A 19,773-nucleotide genomic window follows, 5' to 3' on the forward strand; every position below is an offset into this window, starting at 1 on the left:
CCCCCTCCTTTAGTCTGTCTAAAGACAGAGAGACATGGAACCAGATAAAGCAGAATTAAATTAAGCCAAAACAGCGTTCTCCATGGCACTGCGCTGATTGGAGCCATTGATTTCCAATGCTGTTGGAAACCTCTAATGAGTTTTAAACACAGCCCATTCGACGGAGAAACACTGAGATGCCTCTAACGGAGAGAGAGAAGAGAGAGATTATCTTGACAGAAGAAGGTAGACATTGGATAGAATATAATATGGGTATCGGGGGTTAAGAGTGCGGAAGTAGTATAGTGAGAGACTGAGAGAAAGAGAATGGAGCATTCTGGGAAACTAAGGTAGCTTTCCTGCAAGTAATGAGGCAAATCTGGCAACCCCAGAAACTCAACTCAGGCGTCCTGATGAAACAACACCAGAACTGAGACATTCAGCAGATTCCTGACAATGATAACCATCTGACTGGACTCTTTTTGTGAAGGGATAAAACTTCTCCCACCGTACAGTACAGTATGAATAATCAGCTATGGAGAGAGAGAGAGAGAGAGATCCATCTGCCAGTGAGAGAGAGGGAGAGCAAAGAAAGAGGACAGAGGGGGGAGACGAGAGCGGGGGACAGAGAGCGGGGGACAGAGAGCGGGGACAGAGAGCGGGGGGCAGAGAGCGGGGGGCAGAGAGCGGGGGGCAGAGAGCGGGACAGAGAGGGGGGACAGAGAGCGGGGGACAGAGAGAGGGGGGCAGAGAGCAGGGGACAGAGAGCGGGGGACAGAGAGCGGGGGGGGCAGAGAGCGGGACAGAGAGCGGGGGACAGAGAGCGGGGGACAGAGAGGGGGGCAGAGAGCGGGGGGCAGAGAGCGGGGACAGAGAGCGGGGGACAGAGAGCGGGGGGACAGAGAGCGGGGGACAGAGAGCGGGGGCAGAGAGCGGAGGGACAGAGAGCGGGACGAGAGAGAGAGAGAGATCCATCTGCCAGTGAGAGAGAGGGAGATCGAAAGAAAGAGGACAGAGAGGGGGGACAGAGAGCGGGGGGACAGAGAGGGGGGACAGAGAGCGGGGGACAGAGAGCAGGACAGAGAGCGGGGGAGAGAGCGGGGGACAGAGAGCGGGGGACAGAGGCGGGACAGAGAGCGGGGGACAGAGAGCGGGGGACAGAGAGCCCACGGGGACAGAGAGGGGGGGACAGAGAGCGGGGGACAGAGAGCGGGGGGACAGAGAGCGGGGACAGAGAGCGGGGACAGAGAGCGGGGACAGAGAGAGAGGCAGAAAGAAAGAGGAGAGAGAGAGAGCGATATGCAGGCAGAGGGCTATTGTAGGACATGAGTAAAAAGGCAGGGTGAAGTGATATGAATCTGTTCTGTATTAGAGCCACTCCAGGGAACTATGATGCAATGTAAGTCGCTCTGGATAAGAGCGTCTCTAAATGACTAAAATGGAAATGGGACTCCGTCATACGAGGGAACAGGAATGGATGCGTAGCAGAATTCCCCAAGAGCCACTGGGGCTTTCCCTTTCCCTCCACTTCCTGGAAAGTATAGGACTTTGGTCATACTGTAAATAACATGTAAGCCGGTGTGTCTTTAAGCCTAGCAACAATTTAAGCCAAGCCATCTGATCGGCCCACATTGAACCATACAAGGCACCTTTGTAAGCCCTGTGTCCATAGCGTAGTTGCTCTGACTGAAAGACTACATTAGTTATAGTTCCACCCCTGCATCATTAGAGGAGGGTGGTGTTGGGTAGTGATACTGGAAAGTAGACATTAAATCCCTCATGAGTCATTACACAGACAGACAGACAGACAGAGAGAGACAGACAGAGAGTATATATCCCTGGAGTTCCCTGTGCTTGCTGAGTCCAGGTGGGCGTTTCCCTCTGGGCTCAGCGGTAGTTCAGTAGTCTACACCACAGTATCTCTGAGGCACTAATAGAACTGAGGCTCTCCTCCTGTCTCTCCTCTGTCTCTCATCTCGTCCCCCTGTCTCTCCTCTACCTCTCCTCTCTCTCTCTGTATCCCATCCCTTTCCACTCCTCCTCCTGTCTCTCCTCTGTCTCTCATCTCGTCCCCCTGTCTCTCCTCTACCTCTCCTCTCTCTCTGTATCCCATCCCTTTCCGCTCCTCCTCCTGTCTCTCCTCTACCTCTCCTCTCTCTCTCTCTGTATCCCATCCCTTTCCACTCCTCCTCTCCTCTTTCCTCTCCTCTGTTCATTAAGAAGCTATGCTAACTCAGTCATGCAGGAAGCTATAACACAGACAGTCTGGGCCTGCCTCTCAGACATTAATACACACCAACCCTTCCCATTAGCAACATCAGACAGCCACTGACTGGTGATGAATACAGTCTGGAGGTACAGGTCTAAACACTGGGCTTTTTATGCTACTGTGTAGTGATTCTGGAGCTAATGAGAGACTGTAGTGAATGTAACGGGTTTTACATAATGATACAGCCCTCCACTAGACAATGATACAGCCCTCCACTAGACAATGATACAGCCCTCCACTAGACAATGATACAGCCCTCCACTAGACAATGATACAGCCCTCCACTAGACAACGATACAGCCCTCCACTGAGACAAAGCGATACAGCCCTCCACTAGACAATGATACAGCCCTCCACTAGACAATGATACAGCCCTCCACTAGACAACAGATACAGCCCTCCACTAGACAACGATACAGCCCTCCACTAGACAAACGATACAGCCCTCCACTAGACAACGATACAGCCCTCCACTAGACAACGATACAGCCCTCCACTAGACAATGATACAGCCCTCCACTAGACAATGATACAGCCCTCCACTAGACAATGATACAGCCCTCCACTAGACAATGATACAGCCCTCCACTAGACAATGATACAGCCCTCCACTAGACAACGATACAGCCCTCCACTAGACAACGATACAGCCCTCCACTAGACAACGATACAGCCCTCCACTAGACAACGATACAGCCCTCCCACTAGACAATGATACAGCCCTCCACTAGACAATGATACGGCGAGCCCTCCACTAGACAATGATACAGCCTCCCTAGACAATGATACAGCCCTCCACTAGACAATGATACAGCCCTCCACTAGACAATGATACAGCCCTCCACTAGACAATGATACAGCCCTCCACTAGACAATGATACAGCCCTCCACTAGACAATGACACAGCCCTCCACTAGACAATGATACAGCCCTCCACTAGACAACGATACAGCCCTCCACTAGACAACGATACAGCCCCTCCACTGAGACAATGATACAGCCCTCCACTAGACAATGATACAGCCCTCCACTAGACAATGATACAGCCCTCCACTAGACAATGATACAGCCCTCCACTAGACAATGATACAGCCCTCCACTAGACAATGATACAGCCCTCCACTAGACAATGACACAGCCCTCCACTAGACAATGACACAGCCCTCCACTAGACAATGACACAAGGAATGAATATGTGTGGAGGGCTGTAACACTTGTTGCATGGCAAAGTTCTGATTCAGATTCCAAACACAAATACCAAAGGACACTAGACTAAAAGTGAAACTAACGAACAAGTTAGCTAATCTTTTACTTTTAGGGGCATTGTGGAGTTGCATTGACACACACACACACACACACACACTCCTGGGAGGAGGCCTGTTGACAATAGACAAACACTATCATGGAGAAACCCAGATAAGAGATGTGCTTGGCCACCGCTGGCATCATGTGATGATGTGGGGGTAAGGTTATATGCTCATACAGGGGTATGGGGGAAGGGTTGTGTCATACACTGGATACACAGAGGATTGGCAGTCTGACGACCTTGACAACAGATCATGTTGGGTATATGAGCTATTCAGGGACAGTCTGATGACCTTGACAACAGACCATGTTGGGTATATGAGCTATTCAGGCACAACCAGAGTCTCAGTACTGACAACAGAAGGTCCTAGTTATAACCAGTCTTAGTACTGACAACAGAAGGTCCTAGTATAGAACCAGAGTCTTGAGTACTGACAACAGAAGGTCCTGGTTATAACCAGAGTCTTAGTACTGACAACAGAAGGTCCTAGTTATAACCAGAGTCTTAGTACTGACAACAGAAGGTCCTAGTTATAACCAGAGTCTTAGTACTGACAACAGAAGGTCCTAGTTATAACCAGTTTAGTACTGACAACAGAAGCCCCTAGTTATAACCAGAGTCTCAGTACTGACAACAGAAGGTCCTAGTTATAACCAGAGTCTTAGTACTGACAACAGAAGGTCCCTAGTTATAACCAGTCTTAGTACTGACAACAGAAGGTCCTAGTTATAACCAGAGTCTTAGTACTGACAACAGAAGCCCCTAGTCATAACCAGTCTTAGTACTGACAACAGAAGGTCCTAGTTATAACCAGTCTTAGTACTGACAACAGAAGCCCCTAGTTATAACCAGAGTCTTAGTACTGACAACAGAAGGTCCTAGTTATAACCAGAGTCTTAGTACTGACAACAGAAGGTCCTAGTTATAACCAGTCTTAGTACTGACAACAGAAGGTCCTAGTTATAACCAGAGTCTTAGTACTGACAACAGAAGGTCCTAGTTATAACCAGAGTCTTAGTACTGACAACAGAAGGTCCCTAGTTATAACCAGAGTCTTAGTACTGACAACAAAAGCCCCTAGTCATAACCAGTCTTAGTACTGACAACAGAAGGTCCTAGTTATAACCAGTCTTAGTACTGACAACAGAAGCCCCTAGTCATAACCAGTCTTAGTACTGACAACAGAAGCCCCTAGTCATAACCAGTCTTAGTACTGACAACAGAAGGTCCCTAGTTATAACCAGAGTCTTAGTACTGACAACAGAAGCCCCTAGTCATAACCAGTCTTAGTACTGACAACAGAAGCCCCTAGTTATAACCAGAGTCTTAGTACTGACAACAGAAGCCCCTAGTCATAACCAGAGTCTTAGTACTGACAACAGAAGGTCCCTAGTTATAACCAGAGTCTTAGTACTGACAACAGAAGTCCTAGTTATAACCAGAGTCTTAGTACTGACAAAAGAAGGTCCTAGTTATAACCAGAGTCTTAGTACTGACAACAGAAGGTCCTAGTTATAACCAGTCTTAGTACTGACAACAGAAGCCCCTAGTTATAACCAGAGTCTTAGTACTGACAACAGAAGGTCCTAGTTATAACCAGTCTTAGTACTGACAACAGAAGCCCCTAGTCATAACCAGAGTCTTAGTACTGACAACAGAAGCCCCTAGTTATAACCAGTCTTAGTACTGACAACAGAAGCCCCTAGTTATAACCAGTCTTAGTACTGACAACAGAAGCCCCTAGTTATAACCAGTCTTAGTACTGACAACAGAAGCCCCTAGTCATAACCAGTCTTAGTACTGACAACAGAAGCCCCTAGTTATAACCAGTCTTAGTACTGACAACAGAAGCCCCTAGTCATAACCAGAGTCTTAGTACTGACAACAGAAGGTCCTAGTCATAACCAGTCTTAGTACTGACAACAGAAGGTCCTAGTTATAACCAGAGAGTATTAGTACTCACAACAGAAGGTCCTAGTCATAACCAGAGTCTTAGTACTGACAACAGAAGACATTAGTCATAACCAGTCTTAGTACTGACAACAGAAGGTCCTAGTCATAACCAGTCTTAGTACTGACAACAGAAGGTCCTAGTTATAACCAGTCTTAGTACTGACAACAGAAGGTCCTAGATTATAACCAGAGTCTTAGTACTGACAACAGAAGGTCCTAGTTATAACCAGAGTCTTAGTACTGACAACAGAAGGTCCTAGTTATAACCAGAGTCTTAGTACTGACAACAGAAGGTCCTAGTTATAACCAGTCTTAGTACCTGACAACAGAAGGTCCCTAGTTATAAGCAGAGTCTTAGTACTGACAACAGAAGGTCCTAGTTATAACCAGAGTCTTAGTACTGACAACAGAAGGCCCTAGTTATAACCAGAGTCTTAGTACTGACAACAGAAGCCCCTAGTCATAACCAGAGTCTTAGTACTGACAACAGAAGCCCCTAGTCATAACCAGTCTTAGTACTGACAACAGAATATCCTAGTCATAACCAGAGTCTTAGTACTGACAACAGAAGGTCCCTGAAGTTATAACCAGTCTTAGTACTGACAACAGAAGCCCCCTAGTCATAACCAGAGTCTTAGTACTGACAACAGAAGCCCCTAGTCATAACCAGTCTTAGTACTGACAACAGAAGGTCCTAGTTATAACCAGAGTCTTAGTACTGACAACAGAAGGTTCTAGTCATAACCAGTCTTAGTACTGACAACAGAATGTCCTAGTTATAACCAGAGTCTTAGTACTGACAACAGAAGGTCCTAGTCATAACCAGTCTTAGTACTGACAACAGAAGGTCCTAGTTATAACCAGTCTTAGTACTGACAACAGAAGGTCCTAGTTATAACCAGTCTTAGTACTGACAACAGAAGGTCCTAGTTATAACCAGAATCTTAGTACTGACAACAGAAGGTCCTAGTTATAACCAGTCTTAGTACTGACAACAGAAGGTCCTAGTTATAACCAGAGTCTTAGTACTGACAACAGAGCCCCTAGTTATAACCAGTCTTAGTACTGACAACAGAAGGTCCTAGTTATAACCAGTCTTAGTACTGACAACAGAAGCCCCTAGTCATAACCAGTCTTAGTACTGACAACAGAAGGTCCTAGTTATAACCAGAGTCTTAGTACTGACAACAGAAGGTCCTAGTTATAACCAGAGTCTTAGTACTGACAACAGAAGGTCCTAGTTATAACCAGTCTTAGTACTGACAACAGAAGGTCCTAGTTATAACCAGAGTCTTAGTACTGACAACAGAAGCCCCTAGTTATAACCAGTCTTAGTACTGACAACAGAAGGTCCTAGTTATAACCAGTCTTAGTACTGACAACAGAAGCCCTAGTCATAACCAGTCTTAGTACTGACAACAGAAGGTCCTAGTTATAACCAGAGTCTTAGTACTGACAACAGAAGGTCCTAGTTATAACCAGAGTCTTAGTACTGACAACAGAAGGCCCTAGTTATAACCAGTCTTAGTACTGACAACAGAAGGTCCTAGTTATAACCAGAGTCTTAGTACTGACAACAGAAGGTCCTAGTCATAACCAGTCTTAGTACTGACAACAGAAGGTCCTAGTCATAACCAGTCTTAGTACTGACAACAGAAGGTCCTAGTTATAACCAGTCTTAGTACTGACAACAGAAGCCCCTAGTCATAACCAGAGTCTTAGTACTGACAACAGAAGGTCCTAGTTATAACCAGAGTCTTAGTACTGACAACAGAAGGTCCTAGTTATAACCAGAGTCTTAGTACTGACAACAGAAGGTGCAGTGTCTGGAGTCAATAAGCCCTCTCTTGTTAGATAGCCCATCGATGACCTGCTCAGACTGGTGCATGTATGCGAGTCTGTGTTAGTACAGTGTTTGACCTGGTCTAAGCTTTATCTGGTGACAGGTAAGACATTGATAGGGGTTGTGAACCCAGCTCCTGCTGTGTGACTGAGATCTGCTCCAGGTCCCAAGGTTAAGTGACTGAAGAGTCTGACTTGTATTGTGAGAAGACACCATGTTGAAAGTGATACGATGGCTCTGTCCAGTCAGACAGTGTAACAGCTACTATGTGAAACAGGGAAGATGTCAGTTGCATACTCCTCCAGTCCCCTCTCCTTATTTCCTTCTCAAAACCCATTGGCTGAGAAAGCCAGAGCTCCCTTCCCTCTGACCTTCTCCTCCATTGGGTTTTGAGAAGGAGGCAACACACAGCTAACACCCAACCAGTCTGGACACACTCACCCACACCCAACACACTCCCCTAGTCTGGAGAGACACTCCCCTAGTCTGGAGAGACACTCCCCTAGTCTGGAGGGACACTCCCCTAGTCTGGAGAGACACTCCCCTAGTCTGGAGAGACACTCCCCTAGTCTGGAGAGACACTCCCTAGTCTGGAGAGACACTCCCCTAGTCTGGAGAGACACTCCCCTAGTCTGGAGAGACACTCCCCTAGTCTGGAGAGACACTCCCCTAGTCTGGAGAGACACTCCCCTAGTCTGGAGAGACACTCCCCTAGTCTGGAGAGACACTCCCCTAGTCTGGAGAGACACTACACTAGTCTGGAGAGACACTACACTAGTCTGGAGAGACACTCCCCTAGTCTGGAGAGACACTACACTAGTCTGGAGAGACACTCCCCTAGTCTGGAGAGACACTACCCTAGTCTGGAGAGACACTCCCCTAGTCTGGAGAGACACTACACTAGTCTGGAGAGACACTACACTAGTCTGGAGAGACACTACACTAGTCTGGAGAGACACTCCCCTAGTCTGGAGAGACACTCCCCTAGTCTGGAGAGACACTCCCCTAGTCTGGAGAGACACTCCCCTAGTCTGGAGAGACACTACACTAGTCTGGAGAGACACTCCCCTAGTCTGGAGGGACACTCCCCTAGTCTGGAGAGACACTCCCCTAGTCTGGAGAGACACTCCCCTAGTCTGGAGAGACACTCCCCTAGTCTGGAGGGACACTCCCCTAGTCTGGAGGGACACTACACTAGTCTGGAGAGACACTCCCCTAGTCTGGAGAGACACTCCCCTAGTCTGGAGAGACACTCCCCTAGTCTGGAGAGACACTACACTAGTCTGGAGAGACACTACACTAGTCTGGAGAGACACTACACTAGTCTGGAGAGACACACTGTAATCACTCTGTTAGCCGTCAGCTCGTCTCACAGACCTAGACACAATAGCCAAGTCTTAGACTTTAGCCGTGGCTGTGTGTGAGGGGGTCAGAAACACACCTCATTTCCATAATCAAGTTCAGGTGGCAGAGACACTCCCTCTCATTGTTGGTGAACTTATTAAAAGCTTCACATTCCTGCTCGGGTCCGCTCGCTCACTCGCTGGCTGGCTGGCTGGCTAAAAACTAATTACTGAGTTCCAGCCTGTTACAGTACAGAGCTCAGAGACAGACAGGACTGGCCAACAGGACTAGGACACTGCAGCTCTGTTGGGACCTGACAGAGAAACACACACACACACGCTGGTGATTAACAGCTAACTACTGTTCCCTTCTCTTTTTTATTCTCCCTCCTCTTTTCTGTCGTTCCCTCGTTCAGAAACTGGTTTGTTTAGATGAACTCCCTCGTTTCCATCCTCGTGCTCACAGACCCCAGAGCTGACCGGCCGGCCCCTATAAAGGCCCTCAGCTGAGCCTGACAGCATACTTACACACACACACACACACACACACACACACACTAACATGTTTGAGTATGCTTACCATACACACACAAACACACACACGGGTGGACACAAACCACTGAGCATGAAAAATAAGTCACATGCTTGGACACACACACACACACAGTAAACCGGGTGGCAGTGTGTAACAGTGTGTAACATAATCCTTCCTCACACACATCATTAAGGAGAGAGCACCAGCATGTATAATGTCATGAGTTGCTGAGAGTAGAAGAGTTAGTCATGTAGCTTGAAGAGGTTACTGTAGAACCATAACATTCAGTTGGGTGAGCTGTCACTGTCTCCCTGTTGTGGAATGGGAAACTGTATAGCACTGTAGAACTGAGGGCAGTTCCATGGTAACAGTGATGCTAAAACTCAGATTTTTCGCGTTAAAATCTATGCCAAACAAAGACCAATAATTGCAAAGTTACAAACAATCCAGAAAACACTATGCACAAGGACTACATTTAACAATTTCACAGAACATTATACAAAAACACATTACCTTGAAGAACAGTGCAGATGCAAAGTTTTGGAACATGATGATTTGTGCAGTTGGTGGGGTCATTCTGTTACCAAACTTTGCATCTGTACTGTGTTTTTGTAAAATTGTCTGTGGAAATTGTTAAAAGTAGTCTTTGTGGGCCTCCCGAGTGGCGCAGCGGTCTAAGGCACTGCATCGCAGTGCTTGAGACGTCACTACAGACCCGGTTTCGATCCCAGGCTGTGTCACAGCCGGCCGTGACCGGGGAGACCCATGAGGCGCCACACAATTGGCCCAGCGTCTTCCGGGTTAGGGGAGCGTTTGGCCGGCCGTGATTTCCTTGTCCCATCGCGCTCTAGCGACTCCTTGTGGCAGGCTGGGCGCCTGCTAGCTGACTACGGTCACCAGCTGGACGGTGTTTCCTCCGACACATTGGTGCGCCTGGCTTCCGGGTTAAGCGAGCAGTGTCAAGAAGCAGTGCGGCTTGGCAGGGTGGTGTTTCGGAGGACGCATGGCTCTCGACCTTCGCCTCTCCCGAGTCCGTAGGGGAGTTGCAGCGATGGGACAAGACTGTAACTACCAATTGGATTCACGAAAAAGTGGTAAAAGTACCAAAAAAAGTCATCCTTGTGCATAGAGTTGAATGGTTTGTTTAACTTTACAAATCATTGGTTTCTGTTTGACATACATTTTAAAGTGAAAAATCTGAGTTTTAACATCACTCTGTTACCGTGGAATTGAACCTGATGAAATGTATTAGTTAACCATCTCAGGTCCAGCAACATCCCATGGCCCGGCGTCGGTCCACGGACCTGAGATGGAGAAACACTACTCTAGAGTCTACATGTTTCAATTCTATTTCAGTTCAATCAATTCAGTTAATTCAAATTCATTTAAATCCCACTTTCCAAATTCCAATTAATCTCCTAAATGAATTGCACTGACATGGAATGAACCCTGGATCCTCTAGTTAGTGACAGTAGCCAGGCTCCAGCCAGCCAGAGGGCATGGGGTTGGCATTGGCCCTGCCCATAGACCTGTAATGCTATCGGCATCCTGCCCTGTGTCTCCTGAATTGACATGGAATTGATCCCTGATACCAGTTAATGAGAGTGGCAAGGCTTCAGGTCCAGTCATCACCTATACAGGGGTGTGTGTGTGTGTGTGTGTGTGTGTGTGTGTGTGTGTGTGTGTGTGTGTCTCTCTCTCTGCTGGCATGGGTTGGCTGTGCTCCTGGCCATAGAATCAAAGTCCCTGGCATCATGCCCTGTGTCTGGGTGTCAGGTGGGGAATGTTTAATCCAGGTCAAATGGACATTAAAACTCACAGCTGTAGCTGCACGCACACACACAAAAAAACATGACCTTAATTTGACAAACATTATTTGAAAGAACATTCATATGATGAGGAAATGAGTGGAGGACCACAACTGAAAAGGACATTTTCTATTTTATCACACATTAGTCATTGTTCCAGTTGATGCACTGTGTACTCAGGGGAAAAGCTTATTTTAGACACAGACTGTGATCAGCCATACAGAAATGTGTTTACATAGACAGAAAAGCCCTAGCCCACACAGAGAAGTTAACCATCATATTTCTAACTGACGCACCCTTCACTTATGGGGCTTTGAGTGGGTTCGGGGAAGATGAGAGATCAGTCAGTCAGACAAACAAATACAGACGCACACACACACACACACACACACACACACACACACACACACACACACACACACACACACACAAGGGACAATCAGCATTTGTTGAGGAAGAGGACATGGACAACATGACTCAGTCAGATGAAAGACTCTCTTCAAATACAACCCAGAGAATGACAGCCCTCAGCATTGGGTCACGACAGGAACACAGTTGTGGTGTGTGTGTGTGTGTGTGTGTGTGTGTGTGTCAGATAAATGTGTTATTATTCCTGCTCAGAGGGGATGACACAGACAGTGACGGGTTGGATTATTGTCAGTCTGTCTGATGTCAGCACATCTGGTTAAGGTAGGATGTGCAGCTAGCAAGCACTCGCTGCAAAGTAGGGTAACATGTGCAAGCACCTACATACTGCTACTGAAGATCTGCTAGCACTAGCCTCTGGGTCATTCCATGTCATTTCAGCAATCCATGTCACCCACCATCTCAGATTGTTCTGAAATCGTTTCTGTAGTTAGAAACAGATAATTTTGTTGAAATATAATTTGATCTCTGAGAAATTAAGCTAATTGATTGCATCCAAATTGGCGATTTTAATTTATATGATTTGTATTATCTTCAATAAACATAGTACCTAACATCTGATTGTGACCATAATTATTCCTAACAATGAGTAAGACATGAGGATTCCAATAAAATGATCAATAGCCAACCACAGACCCCCACACCCCACGCCAATCCCACCCCGACAACAAGTATATAGTATCAGTTCACTATGTCTTTGGCAATGTCAATGTATTTTTATCATGAGCAAAAGCTATTGTTTTTCTACCCAAAGTTGCAAAGAAAATGTTGTGATCCATTTAATAAACACAAGAGACCAGCAACATGGATAAAGGGTGTGGCAGTAGCAGGAACAGCGACATCTAGTGGGCAAAACGTGGTACCTTCACACTAACTTATGGTAAAGAATGTGAGTGACTTACTTCAATGGCAAAATTCTCTAAACAGGGGGGAAAAAAACCCAGATTCTTTGGGTGGCTATTGATAATTTATTAGATTCCTCATGTCTTACTCATTGTTAGGAAGATTTATTGTCCAAATCGGATGTTAGGTACTATATTTATTGAGGATTGTACTACTCTTATAAATGTTTATTTTATTTTTTAAATCACCAATTTGGGTGAAGTCAATTAGCTTAATTTGTCAGAGATCAAATTACATTTCAACAAAATGTTCCTTATCTGTTTCTAACTACAGAAATGATTTCAGAACAATCTGAGATGGTGGGTGTCGATATCATCTTTCTTGTGCTTTTTGAGGTGGAATGACTCCTCTCACACTAGGCGACCAATAAAAAGACTACCACCACTCTAGCTAAATACGGCTTAAAAACGAACATGCACCCCCTGAAGCTATTCATTAGTGCTTTCTTCTCCTCTATAGGCACAGCTCTAACAAAAGGACAAAATGGGAAGGAAAATGACCCGTCAGGTGGTGAAATGCCACAGCACCACTCCCAGTCACTCAGCTAAAGAGCTCCTGAGGTAAATGAATGGAGGAAAGGACGGTGTAGTGCTCAGTCGTGCCCCGTGCCCCCCCCCCCCCCCCCCCCCCCTCAGAGAGAAAAGGTCAGGCTCGCAATTACTGGAGAGAGGCAGCCAATCAGAGGCCTCGCTGGGGACTGGATTGGGTACGGGGGGGGGGGGTCTAGGGATTAGAACAGCAGAGTAGGGGTGTGCCCTATGGGCCCTAGTCAAAAGTAGTGCACTATATAGGGAATATGGTGCCATTTGGAACAGCAGAGCAGAGAGTGGGTGTGTAGAGACCAGAGAGAGTGGATGGCTGAGTGCTACAGCCACTGGGATTATAATGATAAGTGTGTGGAGTGACTGGTGTCAGGTATTCTCAGAGATGTGGAGCCCGGTGTTCAATACAACGTAATGGGACTGAGACGGCACTGAGGGAGGAAGACTACGGCCACAGTATTCCATCAGTTTGAACAGCATATCCAGACAGAGGTGTCGCTAAATGTGTAGCCTGTGTTTAATATGCTTCATCATTAGGTGAAGGACAGCCAAGCAGAAAACAGACCAGCAGAAACACAAGTCACCTCACTGACAATGTCTTAATGACAGAGCAGTTAATTAACCCTCATTCCATCAGTCAACGTGCTGTCTCTCAGTGATACACACACACACCTCTCAGTGATATGGCCCGTCGATGAAAACACCACGATACCACAGCATAACTGACACCCTCAAGTAGCATAATTAATTAAAACTCCTCATTGATTAGCAGCTTAGTCTGTCCGTCTAACCAACTGGGAGAGCGATGCAGATTCACACGCTGGCCAATGACAAGCAATCCTTCACTCGTCTCCCAATTTTATGACAAACAAAATAGATTCCAGTTAAGCAGTAGGCCTTATCTCAATAGCACACACATAGAGAGAAAGAGAGAGAAAGAGAGAGAGCGACAGAGTAACAGGGAAGTATCCACTACTGTAATCTTCAGCCTCTAAGACTGTCACTCACTATCCTGCTTCTGCTAATTCCCACACAAAACTATCTTGTAACACCACAACATACACTCACCGGACAGTTTATTAGGTACACCACCCTGTTCACAACAATGGTTAGTTCCTAGAGACAGTTAGACACGTGGCTTATAAAGCAGGCAGACAGGCATCGAGGCATTCAGTTACTGCACGATTGAACGTTAGAAATGGGCAAAAAACGAGTGACTTAAACGACTAAGCGTTGCCTGATCGTCGGTGCCAGGCGCGCCGGACCCAGTATCTCAGAAACGGCCGCCCTTCTGAGCTTTTCACGCATGACAGCGTCTAGGGTTTACAGAGAATACTGTGACAAACAAAAAAACATCCAGTCAGTGGCAGTCCTGTGGGCGAAAACAGCTTGTTGATGAGAGAGGTCGAAGGAGAATGGCAAGAATCGTGCAAGCTAACAGGTGGGCCACAAACAGGCAAATAACGGCCGCAGTACAACAGTGGTGTGCAGAACGGCATCTCGGAACGCACAACTCGTCAATCTTTGTCACGAATAGGCTATTGCAGCAGAGGACCACACCGGGTTCCACTATTATCAGCTAAAAACAAGAAGAAGCGGCTCCAAAACATTGCCCGGTCCGACAATTCCGATTCCTGTTGCATCATGCTGATAGCAGAGTCAGGATTTGGCGTAAAGCAGCATGAGTCCATGGCCCCATCCTGCCTGGTGTCAATGGTACAGGCTGGTGGCGGTGGTGTAATGGTGTGGGGAATGTTTTCCTGGCACGTTAGGTCCCTTGATACCAATCGAGCAACGATTGAACGCCACATCGTATCTGAACATTGTTGCTAACCAATCCCAATAAAGCATCTTTGGGATGAGATAGAATGGGCTGTTCGCAGCAAGACTGTCCAATCTGCTGCAACTGTGTGATGTCATTGCATCAGTACGGACCAACATCCCTGTGGAACGTTTGACACCTTGTAGAATCCATGCCCAGAAGAATTCAGGCTGCTCTGGAGGCAAAGGGGGGTCCGACCTGGTACTAGATGGATGTACCTAATAACCTGAGTGTATATTCAGTCAGGGACTAGCCAGAGGCAGTCAGTGTATCATCCACAGCATAGTGGTGATTACATCTCATTTTACTCTGCAACCTGTTGGCCACAGAGGAAAGGATCAGGAGAGGAAAGGAGGATTATGGGTAAATGTCAGATGAGGAGGACGGTGTGTGTGTGTGTGTGTGTGTGCGCACGGAGCCAGTCGCCCAGCCCTGTCATTTAGCATTCAGCCAGTACGGCGAAAGAAACCCAGAACTTTCGAAAACACCAGCCGAGCGAAAGAGAAGAATCGGCCCAACAGTCTGAAGATTCCAGGAGATGTCATTAGCTGTGCCCTGTGTTTGTGAGGACGGATGGAGGGAGGAGCGGACAACGTGTTTAATGGAACCGACAGAGCACAGCTACCTCTGCAAATCACTCCTCCACCAGCCAGCAGGAACAGTCAGTCACTCCACTCAGTCTCTCCTCTCTGATGACCACAGACAATGCACCCTCACATTCCTTTCCTACTCCACACTCTCTCTTTCCTCTCCCTCTGATACAGCCCTGGGGCTCTCACTCACCACCCTATTCTTCCTCTTTCCCAGATAAATACAGAGGGCCCTCACACTGTCAGAGGACCTCGACTCCTCCGTCCCTGGCTTGTATAATGAGGCTGTGGTAGGATACACGTCGTACAACATTTATATTTTGCCAGATTGAGTATAACTGGTAGACATATGGGAGAGGTTGGAGGGGAAGCAGGCGCCAGTTTAAGAAAAATAGTGGAGCAAATATACTCATCCTCTTTCTGACAGCTTTACAGTGGATTTGGCCTTGGATGCGATGAGACTGTCAGAGGTGATCAGTTAACAAACATGAATGTTGAGATGTAAATGAGAATGGATAACAACCCTAGACAGAGAGATGAATCACAGCTTTAGTGGAGTGTGAGGCTGCCGCTGCTGTGCCCTTGGGAACTGACCGTGAGCAGCGGTGTGTGTGTGTGTGTGTGTGTGTGTGTAAGGGGGTCTGTGGGGGGATTCCAGGGCGTCAAGGCCTTGTGTAACCAGCAGAGTTTTCCTAAACACAGTTGTGTGTCAAACCCCACCTCTTCTCTCTCACACACACACACACACCTCAACAAATATTGAAATTCAGCCACAGTGTGGGACACTCTCCCACCTGCAGCGAAGCAAAAGTGTGTGCGTGCACGTACACACACACACACACACACACCATCCCACACTTACATGGACATACATGTATATTAACACACTAGGGCTGATGATACCAGTATCACCATACTCCTTAGTATCGTGGCAAGGAAACAAAACACCAAGCAGATTTAACATCTTTAGGAAAACAGCCCTAATGTTGGAAACAAACATCATTATGTTGTCATCCAGAGTCACATTTATTTATTTTCCAAGCTGTAGAACACAATATGTTACATACAGCAGGTTTTAAAAGGACCAAAGAGAAAAAATATTGCGATGCTGGTATCATCCCAGCCCAAACACACACACACCCCTCCACAGCTGAAGGACACAGTGGCAGGCAGCAGGTTCTTGTTAGAAGGGACAGACAGGAGGTACAGCTGAGACTGGCTCAAGACACCACCACTCATCATGACAAGTATTACTGGCTGGCTGGCTGGCTGGCTGGCTGGCTGGATGGCTGGCTGGCTGGCTGGCTGGCTGGCTGGATGGCTGGATGGCTGGCTGGCTGGCTGGCTGGCTGGCTGGATGGCTGGCTGGATGGCTGGCTGGCTGGCTGGCTGGCTGGCTGGATGGCTGGCTGGATGGCTGGATGGCTGGCTGGCTCGGCTGCTGTGGCTGGCTGGATGGCTGGCTGGCTGGCTGGATGGTGGCTGGATGGCTGGATGCTGGCTGGCTGGCTGGATGGCTGGCTGGCTGGCTGGCTGGATGGCTGGCTGGCTGGCTGGCTGGCTGGCTGGATGTGGCTGGATGGCTGGCTGGCTGGCTGGCTGGCTGGCTGGTGGATGGATGGCGTGCGCACGTGTGTGAGTGAGAGGGGAAGCGGATAGGCTATGTGAAGGTGAAATATGGGAGAGGCCAACAACCTTCATAAACTCATTGCCCTCTGCCCCTCACACCTTAGTCAAACTCATCTCAGTCCCCCCCCACACATCAGCCACCCCCCACGTCACCCTCCCTCCCTCAACCCTCAGTCACCCTCCCTCCCCCAACCCTCATTCACCCTCCCTCCCTCAACCTCATTGCCTCCCTCCCTCAACCTCATTCGCCTCCCTCCCCAACCCTCATTGCCTCCCCTCAATCAGTCGCCCTCCCTCAACCCTCCTTCGCCCTCCCCCCTCAGTCGCCCTCCCTCCCTCCTCAGTCCCCTGTGCTGAACATGCCTCACCCCCTATCTCCCCTCTCACCCAGACAGAGACAGGGCAGCGGATGAGGAGTGAAGGCTGGGCAGCTGGCCTTATCACAGTGGAATGCTGCTGGTCGTTGGTCGTCGTCTGATAAGACTAAATGGAACCGGGGTCATTTCAGCAGGCTGTGGTGAAATGACCCAACACTGACACAAGCCATGGACGGAATGTACTGTAAGAGCGAGCGTGTGTGTGTGTGTGTGTGGGGGGATTATTTGTTCCGGCCTGGTAATATCCTGCCTCTGTTTGTCCGAGGTATGTACACCCCCAGGGCAGCAGTGTTAGCCTAAACCACTTTCACCACAACACACAAGTTCAGAGACCCAGAGGACACATGCTGAGCTTCTGGTCATTGAAAATCAGTTCACCAAGCATTCAATCAGACAGCTAAAACTACCCCTCTACCTCAACGACATACCGCTTGTTTTATTCATTCATTTCTGGGGAGAGGCATTTCTGGGTTTGTCGTCTTTAAGAGCAGAGAGGGTTGGGAGAAAGAGAGAGAGGGTTGGGAGAAAGAAGGTGAGAGTGCAGAGAGCTAGCAAGCAAGCGATTCAATTGAATAGAGATTGAAGTGTGAGAGTTTGGCTGAAAGCACAGAGAGTTTCCATTACCGTGGAAATAAACCAATTCCATATGACTAACTGCCCTCATAATACTTAATAGTGGATGGAATTTACAATGAGGGCCGCGAGGCATCCACTACATACACACACTGGGAGAAACACACTGCCACACACATGAAGAAAACAAATCACTCCAATCACAGCAGGAAATAAAGGATAAAAGAGAGGGGGAACAGAGAGAGAGAGAGAGATGGGGAGAACAAGAGAGAGAAATAGAGAGAGGGATGGAGTCACATTCCAGACAACACACCTCCAGCTCCACTGATCTCAGTTCACTGTAATGAGAGGAGAAAGGCAGCAGGCACTGGGAGCAGGAAATACCAAACTGATCACAGAACAGTGTTGAGAGGAGAAAGGCAGCAGGCACTGTGAGCAGGAAATACCAAACTGATCACAGAACAGTGTTGAGAGGAGAAAAGGCAGCAGGCACTGGGGCAGGAAATACCATAACTGATCACAGAACAGTGTTGAGAGGAGAAAGGCAGCAGGCACTATGAGCAGAAATACCAAACTGATCACAGAACAGTGTTGAGAGGAGAAAGGCAGCAGGCACTGTGAGCAGGAAATACCAAACTGATCACAGAACAGTGTTGAGAGGAGAAAGGCAGCAGGCACTGTGAGCAGGAAATACCAAACTGATTATAGAACAGTACAGGGCTGCTGCTGGAACAGTCTAGAAACAGACAGCAGAGCAGAGTTCCTGTTCCCACTACTCTGAGTAGGTAATGCTTTAGCTGTTGTTAATATATAACTCTTCTCATTGGCATGTATAATGGAAGTTTAGTAGGAATAATGACTGTTTATTATTTATGCAAAGTCACTAACTCTACCCACATGTACATATTACCTCAATTACCTTGACGAACCCGCACATTGACTCTGTACCGGTACCCCCTGTATATAGCCTCCCTACTGTTATTTTACTGCTGCTCTTTAATTATTTGCTATTTTTTACTTAACACTTTTTTTTCAAACTGCTGAAAATACAATATGTTTGGTTAAGGAAAATATATTTCACAGCGGTTTAGATGGTACAATGATTCTCTACACTATACTTGCTTGTTTTGTCACAAACTGAAATGAGGCAAATATTATTAGAATTTTAGCAACCAGGAAATGGAGGAGCGATTTCTGCATAGTGCAACTTTAATGCTGTATAAATAATATAAGCAGATATGATAAAGAATTACCAACCAAGTGTTTTATCAGCTTTAGTACATAGTTCATTAATAAAACAAGCCTAATTTCCCACCGTCAGTGGACTAGCTAGAACCTCCTCCAGCACATAGTTGGAAAGAGAGCAGAGGGGGAAAATAGGAAGTTAGAGAGAGGGAGGAGGGAGGAGGGAGGAGGGAGGTGGGAGGGGGGAGGGGGGAGGGAGGGTTGTGATCCAATTTAGTGTTTGCTGTAAACATGATAACTGTGGTGTAGGGTGTGTCAAGTCCAAGAGGACACAAAGCAAGGCAGAGAGAAAGAGAAAGAGAGAGTGAATAGAATGAGGGAAACGCACAGACAGACAGAGAGACCAACCAAGAGAGTTTCTAGAACACATTTCTTTAGTCTCTCCCAGCGTCAACCACAGCCATTTCCCCTCCTAGTCAGGCTCTGTAATGAAAGTACAGTAATGTTGTGATCATCCAACGCGTAGGCCAAGCAGGCATGTAAACAAAACAACTCCACTGCCACTCCTTAAGCAAACATACACGCATGTTTTAATCTATGAGTGTCTGTGGTGCGGCGTCATCTGCTTGTGATTAGAGTTACATAATGTAGGGCCACCCGAGTGGCGCAGTGGTCTAAGGCACTGCATCG

This window comes from Coregonus clupeaformis, unplaced genomic scaffold, assembly GCF_020615455.1.
Source record: "Coregonus clupeaformis isolate EN_2021a unplaced genomic scaffold, ASM2061545v1 scaf1234, whole genome shotgun sequence".
Classification (NCBI taxonomy): Eukaryota; Metazoa; Chordata; class Actinopteri; order Salmoniformes; family Salmonidae; genus Coregonus; species Coregonus clupeaformis.